Below are 7,823 nucleotides of genomic sequence, written 5' to 3'. Positions count from 1 at the left end.
AAAAAATAAAAAATAAAACACTGCCATACCACTTACTCTGACCAGCTTGGCTTCTCTTTTGGTTGGTGTCCATTTGCCTGATTATTTGACATTTGAAATTGTCAGATTTCCTGACAGCCAGGCAGGCCGATTCACCTGCAGGGTATATGTTCTGTGCCTTTTCCTCTTTCTGGAACTGAGTGATGTTCCCCAAGTTTGCCTTCCCTGGGTGAACGTAGCATTTTAACTGCCCGCTAGAGAGAGGCGTTTAGCAAGCTGATTCCTGAGACCCTCACAGACACCCGTGGTTTGCAATTGCTGGCAGGAGTAGATGTAGTCACTCGCTGGTTGTCAGGCTATCTTGTGGCTCCCTGCAGCCATCCTATGCTGCCTAGGTGGAAGGTCAGGCCGCTCAGTGCCCTGCATGGGAAGTTTCCCGGGGGAAATCCAGAGCTCCCTGGCTTCCCCACTCTTTCGGCATCACGTGCAGCCACTGCTGGCAAGTCAGTCCCTGGAGCTTGCGCTCCGTTGTCCCCGGCCCCTCATCCAGACCAAGGTGGGCTGTCCTTTATTTTATTTCTTTTTGACGGTGATGTGTGGCATCTGGGATCTTAGTTCCCTGACCTGGGATTAAACCTGTGTCCCCTGCGGGGGAAGCATGGAGTCTTAACTGCTGGACCACCAGGGAAGTCCTTGGGTCCTTCTTTAAAGAACAGCCAGAACTGCCTGTGTGCCAGGCTGGTGCTGGGGAGACCCAGGTGACTTGAACGACGATCAGGCAGCCAGGCAATTGAAAGACGTCAAAGGTGATTCTGTGAATACAGCCGGCTGGTGCTCAGCTATACAATGTGGAACCAGCTTATTTGCTGTCAGCTTTCATTCAAACAAAGAGGCTGGAAAGGCACTCCCCTGACACATAACCCCCAGATGCCCTTGCGACAGTGGCGGCCTCTTTCACAGGTCACCAGCGCCGACCTCTCCACGACACAGGTGCCTCCCCTCTGGGTGCTCCATCTGTGAGCGTGGATCCCTCTGTCCTGCTTGCTGCTGGTCCTGGGGTGTGAAAGGCACCTGGAAGGGACAGGCTCCTGGCGACATGGATATTGCCGCTGTGCTATCTTTCAGGGCCACAGGCCAGAGGATACCGTGATGAACTGAGGCCATGTTGTATCTGCTGCTGGGCTGTGCAGAGCTCACTCATCCAAGTCCATGCAGGTGGTCCCTCAGCCCTACGGCCTTGAGGGAATTGTATGAGCAGCATGAGGGGTCACAAAGTATCCTGCTGTATAGATGACCTCTTAAGAAGGCCAACTTGATGACCATATTGATGCCAGGAGTAATGACGTGTAAGATGACACTCATAGTAACGACCATGAAGGAGGTCCCCTAGACTACCAGCTGTCGTGTGCTTCACAGCACGATCATCACTTCCCAGCATCCCCATGATGTCTGGTCCCAACCAATCACCTTCCCTTTGCAGTCAAGGAAACCGAGGCTCAGCTAACCTGAGCACCTTGTCAGAGCCATGAAGTGAGTGAGCGGCTGAGCTCCGTTTCAAACCCAGGCCTGCCTGAGGCTGCAGCTCACCCCGTGCTCCCCTACGACAGGGGGCCTCCTTTCACTCCCAGTGCTCAAGGTTCTGATGACAATCAGATTTGCAGGGGAATTGCACGAAGATGGCTTTTCTAGTTATTTGAGGGGGGAATTGGCTCCATCACCTGGCATCTCAGGGCTCCAGGTGTTGGACCTAAGGGTTCTCTTCCTTTGACACTAGACTGTTTCCCCTACTCCTGCTGGCCTCCCTCCTTGGAGAAGAACCATCTTTCATCCCCCATAGTTGCTATTTTTCAAACATCAGTTTTAATTTGGGGCACTCTCTCTCTGGGAGATTGCAAAAATTAAATCGTTTTTAAGCAACCAAACAACACTTGTGGGGTTTGTAACAAACTTGTGAAATTTGCGGAACTTGGCAGTGGAGGTTCTCTTGGCTGATTTCCCTGGGGCCCTGAGAACCTTCATGTTGGCTCTTATTTCTGTCTGGTTTGGGGTCTTTCTTGCCAACTAGGGCCCGGCTGTTGCATCTCAGACTGATTTCTGAAAACATCAAGGGGCTGGAGGCAACTCCCAGTCTGGATGTCCAATTCTGCCTTCCGTTTGTCATTGTTGGAAGTCAAGAAGACATTGGTGGGTTGGGGGACCATCTGTGGGGGCAGAGGGTCACAGGGCCAGGATGAGGAGGAGGACCCAATCTCCCCGCGTTGAGTGTGCACGCTTTCCCTCCAATCCAGGGGACTCCAGGGTCCCCTCAAGGGTGGGACCATATTCCAATTGATGCCAGTTCCCACTCCTCTGCAGAAGGTCCTCTCCACTCAGGGAAAACAGCAGCAAGACGATTTCCAAGCCTCAGCTGTCACCAGCTTGTATTGTCATGGTCTAAGCCAAGTATGCAAGGTTACATGTGTTTCTGGCTCCTCCAAATTCTTAGCTGGAAACAGTTTCAAGTGGTCAGGACATGGATGGTGTGAGCCCAGCAGGATGAACAGAACTTTATAGTTCACCTTCTTAGCTGGGCTGGTCCTCTGATATAACAGGGAGCCCTCTCTCTCTGCAGGAGGACTTAAAGGGAACAAGGGGCAGGAGGACTTGCCCTGGGGGTTTGGAAGGTGATGTCCCAGGTGGCTCTAGTGCTAAAGAACCCACCTGCCAATGCAGGAGGTGCAAGAGATGTGGGTTCGATCTGGGGGTGGGGAAGATCCCCTGGAGTAGGAAGTGGCAACCCACTCCAGTATTCTTGCTTGGAAAATCCCATGGACAGAGGAGCCTGGTGGGCTATAGTCCATGGGGTTGCAAAGAGTTAGACATGACTAAGCAACTGAGCATGCACACAAGCCCTATATTTATCTAGAGAACCTGGAGTCTGGGCCAGAGGCTCGGTGCTAACCATCTCCACCCTTTACTGGCCATGGACATTCTCTGTATGGTTTCCTCATCTGTACAATGGAGTGAATAATAGCATCACAGAACTGTCATGAAGAATAAGTACAACGAGATGTACTTAGAACCATGCCTGGCAGATAGTACATATGCATAATGTCAATTACCTTATTATGAATGAGAAACTGTGTTATGCTCAGTGAGACTGACAAAGGATACTATGGACCCTCCTAGAATAGTGGCCACCAAACATGCCCCCAGCCTCATTCCCACAACCTAAGAAGATGTCAGGCTACTTGGCAAAGGGGAGTGGAAGTCGCAGAGGGAATCAAGTCTACTAATTGGCTGACTTTGAGAGATGGAGCTCACCCTGGATTCTCCAGGTGTAATCACAAGGGTCCTGGAAAGTGGGGGGAGTGGGCAGAATAGGGGGGTGAAGGATCAGGGGAATGGTGCCAAAAGACCCCTCTGGAAGGGGCTGGGCACAGAAGCTCTCCTAGAGCTTCTGGAAGAACCGCAGCCCTGTTGTCCCTTGATTTTAGCTCAGTGAGACCTATGTCAGATTTCCATCCTACAGAATGGCAAGATAATAAATATGTGCTGTCTAAGCTGCCAAGTTCATGGTCATTTGCCATAGCAGTGTTAGTTGCTCAATCGTGTCCAATTCTTTGTGACTCCATGGACTGTAGCCCTCCAGGCTCCTCTGTCTGTAGAATTCTCCAGGCAAGAATACTGGAGTGAGTTATCATGCCCTCCTCCAGGGGATCTGCCTGACCCAGGGATTGAACCTGGGTCTCCTGCACTGAAGGTGGATTCTCTACCGTCTGATAGGAGACTAATCCTCATGCTGTCCCTTGGGTGTCCCATGGACTCCCTCTGTGACTGATCCCAGATGCTTCACCCTGTCTGTGCTATGCCTGGACACTGCCCTTCTGAGGAATTTGTACGTCACAATAAAACCCTCAAAGAATCCATGATGCTCTGAGCAATCTGACCTCTTAAGGAGCTGCTTGTGACAACTCCAGGATTTTCTTCCACCCAGAAAGTCCTTAGATTCCATTAGGATGGAGAGGCAGCTGGCATTTGAGACAATAGCAATAGTTCATAGTTGGGGTGCTTTTGTGGCTTACACGGTTCCCAAGCAGTTCAAGGGTCATACCATGTTCTTGTTCTAAAAATGCTGAAGGCTGGGATTGCTTTTCCCAAATGACTCCACCTCTTCAAGAAAGCTGTCTACAACAGCAAAAACATCAGAGCAAAATGAATTCTTGCATGAATCTACCACTTTCCCAGTATCAACTGCTGGTGATATCAGAGGCCGATGTTCTGGGAAGTCTTCCCTCCCCATAGAGGAAGCCAAGGTCTCCTACCACCACCCTGTTCCCATCTTCAGAAGCTCCACGCACCCCTCTTTGGGTTTCCTGTCCCAAGAAAGGTTAAGATTTATAACTTCTTTCAGAGCAAATTCTGGCTTATTTCCACCAAGTCCTTTTTTAAAAAAAATCCTTCCTCTTAAAGTCATTTTCAGGGCTTCCCAGGTGCGCTAGTGGTAAAGAATCTGCCTTCCAAGCAGGAGACCAAGGAAATGCAGGTTCAGCCCCTGGACTGGAAAGATCCCCTTGAGGAGGAAGGGACAACCCACTCTGGTATTCTTGCCTAGAAAATTACACGGACTGAGGAGCTTGGTGGGCTACGGTCCACGGGGTTGCAAAGAATCAGACACAACTGAGCATGCACATGAGTGAAAGAAAGTTATTTCAGTCCAATTCTGTCTTTAGTTCCCCTCCTCTTCTGTTCTTTTGGCCTTTGGAGCTAGTGGAGGAGGGGACTTGGGGACGCTTCCCACAGCTAATGACTTGGGTTAGAAGTTAGCTGACAGGGACTGGACTTTATTTCTTGTTGGGCCAAAGAGCCCCAGAGCTGGGTCCCTAGTGAGCTGCCTGAGGACATCTCATGGCTCCATCTGCCTGCCCCCGACCAACCACTGGCCTCCATTGCTGCTGTTGTTGCTGATTTTTTTTTCTTTTTAAGTTTTTGTTGATTTTGTAAATTCGCTAGCTCTGTGCTTTTCCAACTTGGCCTGCTAGCCTAAAAAGCAAAACCAGGGCAAAGAGAACAAAGAAAGGCTGGCAGGAGCCTGGGTCACACTGAGCAGGGCCACTGAGCTTCTCTCAGGAGGGGTGCGGGCCAAGATGCAGCTGAAAACTTCTCCTGGCTTCAGGGTTTAAAATACCTACACTTCCTGCTCCTTGGAGAGGGTATGCACAGAATGTGAGTGACTCACCGCGGTGGTTTTCAAATGTGTCTGTCATAAGGAGGGAACATCAAAAGCCCGTCCTGTTTCAGATGTTATTTTTTCCACTCTCAGCTATGCAGCGCTAGAAAAGCTGAATGCCTGAAACCAGTGTTTGTTTTGAGTGCAGAAAGTGAAGGGCGAAGTCATGCACCACAGCAAGTAAAAACCCAACTCTTAAGGAAAAAAAAAAAAAAAGAACACAACAAAAAACAACCGGTGTGTCAACAGGGAGGGGATTGTGTTTCAAAGCCATGGTTTTCAAAAAGTTTAATTATATTTCAACTCAAGCCAAACTGTCAAAACATGGGAGGGGGATCTGCCTGCTTTGAAAATGCATTAGCCCGTCTTATGTAAAAGCCCATAATTGATATCCTAGATGAAACCAGAGCTGGGGTGGGGGTGGGGACGGGAGGACGGCCGCTCAGAACAGCTCTGATGGACTTCCCTATTGACCACGTGCAATTTTACAGATCTCAGTTCCTGAAGTGGGAAACTGGAGAGGAGAACAAAGCACAACACCCTTTGCGAACAGAGAGGGTTTAAAATATCAGGCCTGGTTTACGCAACGTGTGGGCCCTGTGCATTGTAAACTGTCATTTACATAAGGGGAAACTTGGTAGACCGCCTCTCAAGCTCCATGACGGTTTATAAATAACAGCAGGCTGCACATTCTGCTGCCTGAGAACCTTTTTCATCTGCTCTCAGGTCTGAGGGTTGTCTGGGGTGGGCTGTGGGGGACCTCACTTGTCTCCAGGCAGAGTACTCCCATCTGCCTTGTTGGCAGGGGGAGCACTGCTGTCTTTCCAGACTCCCCTTGGCCATCTCCTCCAGAAGAGGAAGGACCCTGGGGGATTGAGACTTTGCCTTACTTGTTCTGCCTGTCCTTCTGGAATCTTCTAGAACTTTCCAGTTTCCGTGCAGAGATTCTGAATCTTCTCCTTTGTCTGAGCATGTTCTGTGTTTGTAAACCTGTTCTCAAATAAAATTAAACTTGAACTAAATGAAGACTAAGGCTGTCAGCCATCTAAGGCATAATGAGGTGGAGCCAGAGTAGCATCAAAGCAGACCATGGCAGGAATGGAGGGACAAAAAGGGCTAGGAATTAGTGACCTAAGGCTTGCACCCCCCCAGATTGGCCTGTGTCCTTCCTTCTCCTTCTTTGGTCAAGCCACTGGCCTCTGGGCAGACCAGGCTCATCCACAGGTCCTGTGGCCTGGAACCATGTTGTCATTTTCCCCTTGCATGCTGATTTGTCTGAACAAGCCAAAGTACCTATAACATGGATGCCTTTAGATTTGAGGAGTCTCTCTTTTTCATCCTGGTGACACAGGACAGCCATCTCTGTCTTCCCCTTGGCTTTGCTGACCTCTCCCAAATGGGATACATTCCACACAACCCACTCTTGGGGAGAGCAGACTTTCAGGTTTGTGGTCTGGGACTCTCTGTGGACCTCAGAAAAGAGTTTGCCAGATAAAATACAGGACATCAGGTTACATGTGAATTTCAGGTCACCAAAGAATCGTTTTTGTAATGCAAGTATACATGGTATATTCTTAAAAGTGTACATGCAACACTTAGGACATACTTACACTGAAAGTTATGCGGTGTGTCTGAAGTTCACGTGAAACTGGGTGCCCTGTATTCTTGTTTGCAAACTCTGACAGCCCTCCTGAAGTCCCTCTGTTCTAAATGGACCTGGGCTTCATGTGAGGAAGTGAGTTCTAACCAGGATCAGAGCCTGGTGCCGCGATATTCTCCCCACAGGGGTTCAGTGGTATAGAAGAAGAGCCCATGGGATGGGGAGGAGAGAATTAACAGCAGAACCCTAGGCCACGTCTGGACAGTGGAGGCCTCCCTTTGACCACCTCTAAATGACTGCAGAGGCAACAGAAGCCACCACGCAGCTCACATAATGATAGCTTTCTCCTTTCTCATTCCAGACAGTTTGGATTCTTTGAAAAAAAAAAAAAAGAAATTGCTTTTGGGAAGCGGCAGAGGGTGCGGGGAAACTTAGAAACTGGCCGCCAATGGAAAACAGGAAAGCAGCGCCTCTAATTAAAAGCAGCCGGCTCCCCCTCCATCTGCAACGCTGGGAGCCCAGCTGACAAGGGAGGCTGTTCCCTTGCTGGCTGGCGCTGTGGGCAGGTGGCCGGGACAGACCCTACCGGGCAGTACTCAGGGCCCTGCATAGAGGAGGGTCAGGGTGTTGTCAAGCCCTCTCCACAGGATGCTTGCATTCTCGGACCCCTACCAGATTCCTTCCTCCCCCACCAAAAGGTGACACTGGGCTCCAGGCTGGGTGTTCAGATGCACAGAGTTGCGTGAGCTTAGATTTGCTCAGAACCATCTTCTGTTCCTTCCATCACAGACAGAAAAGTTCCCTTTCAATTTCTCCAAGAAATGCTCTCAGCACCGGCGTCTACTTGAGCACCATTCCTGGATTTCCAAAATCTTTCTGCAATTACATATACGTTAGAATACAGCCACAATGCATTCAGGTCAGCAGTATCATATTTATTCTTATGGATCCAAGAGAAGGCCCAGAGATGGTGAATAGTTGGCCTAGGGTCACACAGAAATTCTCTTATTACCATAACACAGGAGTGTTAAACAC

This window comes from Bison bison, unplaced genomic scaffold (genome assembly GCF_000754665.1).
Source record: "Bison bison bison isolate TAMUID 2011002044 unplaced genomic scaffold, Bison_UMD1.0 scf7180017864462, whole genome shotgun sequence".
In the NCBI taxonomy this organism is placed as follows: domain Eukaryota; kingdom Metazoa; phylum Chordata; class Mammalia; order Artiodactyla; family Bovidae; genus Bison; species Bison bison.
The sequence above is the reverse complement of the archived record's forward strand: the minus strand, read 5'-3'. Positions refer to the sequence as shown.